This window comes from Myotis brandtii, unplaced genomic scaffold, assembly GCF_000412655.1.
Source record: "Myotis brandtii unplaced genomic scaffold, ASM41265v1 scaffold99, whole genome shotgun sequence".
Classification (NCBI taxonomy): Eukaryota; Metazoa; Chordata; class Mammalia; order Chiroptera; family Vespertilionidae; genus Myotis; species Myotis brandtii.
Genome location: NW_005372121.1, coordinates 3,599,073 through 3,601,038, shown reverse-complemented (window position 1 = coordinate 3,601,038; position 1,966 = coordinate 3,599,073).

Here is a 1,966-nt window from a genome sequence, read left to right as displayed (position 1 = left end):
CCTTTGAAAGTGAATTGTAGACATCAGGACACTCCAAAATGTTCTGCCGGCATTGCCTAGGAAAAGATATTCTTTAGTTTACATAAACACAATACCATCGCCGAAGCTGAAAAATTAACCATGATTTGACATCATCAGATAATGTTCCTTATATATTCAAATTTCCCAAATTGTCACAAAAAATGTTTTTATGTTTATAGTTTTTAATCCAAGATCTAATCAATACTTATGCTTTGCACTTGGTAGTTATGTTTCTAAGGTCTCTTCTAATCTAGGACAATTTTCACTACCTTTTTTTGTTTTTGTTTTGTTTTTTACTTCCCGTAACATTGCCATTATTTAAGCATCCAGGCCAGTTAACTTATTGAATGTCTCAAATTCTGTACTTGTATGGCTATTACCCCCATAAGTGAATTCATAGTAAACATTTGGGCAAGAATACTTCATAGGTGATTTTGTGTATTCTTCATTACATCATTTCAGGTTACTCAATGTCAGGTTGTCCTAGTACTGGTGTTACTAAATTTGATCATATAGGTAAGGTCGTGACCACAAAACTTATCCTATGTAATTAATGTCATGTGTGGGATGCAACTTTCAGGCTAAATGAATATCTTGACACCAACAAATTTTTACCCAAAGGTTTTAACATACATTGACAATCCTTACTTGAATCAGTTATTACACTGAGAATTACAAACTGATCATTTTCTATCTGTCATTCTTTTGATATTATTATTAAACAAAAATAAAAATAAATTTACCTAACTATAAATCAAACTGATAAAATAATGAAAGAGAAAATAATTGCAATTCAAATAGATTTTGACCAAGTACTCTATATATCTTTAGGCTTAATAACATATACTCTAAAGACAGAAAGAACTGAAAAAGGAATCTGAAACTTTACTTAATAGGTATATTATTAATACCATATAAGGATTATAACTCAAAAATTTATTATGTAGCCCTAGCCAGTTTGGCTCAGTGGATAGAGTATCCGCCTGCAAACTGAAAGGTCCCAGGTTCAATTCCGGTCAAGGGCACATGCCCGGGTTGTGGGCGCGATCCCCAGTGGGGGGCTTGCAGGAGACAGCTGATCAATGATTCTCTCTCATCATTGATAATTCTGTCTCTCTTTCCCTCTTCCTTCCTCTCTGAAAACAATAAAAATATTTTTTAAAAAATTTATCTTGTAATCTATCCTATCTAATAAAAGAGAAACATGGTAATTAGCCGTACCTCCGCTACCCTTCCCATTGGCTAATCAGGGCGATATGCAAATTAACTACCAGCCAAGATGGCGGCCGGCAGCCAGGCAGCTTGAAGTGAACATGAGGCTTGCTTGCTTCAGTGACGGAGGACTCCAACGTTCCCCGCCTGCCGCTGCCGGCCTCTGAGCTTGCAGTTTGAAACATTGTTACAAATAGAGAAGCTAAAAAAAAACCCAGAAACCTCCTTTAAGCCAGCCGGGAACTCAGAGCAGGAGTTGAAACAGTGTTTCGATTATAGAACCCAAACAAACCAGATACCTGCTTTCAGGAGCCGAGGCCTCAGAGCTGGAGCCAAGCCTCAGAGCTAAGGCTGGCCCAGAAGTAAAAAAAAAGAAAAAAAGGACAGGTTGGGAGCTTCAGTCACCCGCCAGCCTGAAAACAGCCCTCAGCCCCTCACCCAGACTGGCCAGGCACCCCAGTGGGGACCCCCACACTGAAGGGGGTGTGACCAGCTGCAAACAGCCATCAGCCCCTCACCCAGGCTGGCCAGGCACCCCAGTGGGGACCCCCACACTGAAGGGGGTGTGACCAGCTGCAAACAGCCATCATCCCCTCATCCAGGCTGGCCAGGCACCCCAGCAGGACCCCTACCCTGATCCGGGACACCCTTCAGGGCAAACCAGCCGGCCCCCAGGCCTCTATCCTATATAGTAAAAGGGTAATATGCCTCCCAGCACCGGGATCAGCAGAGC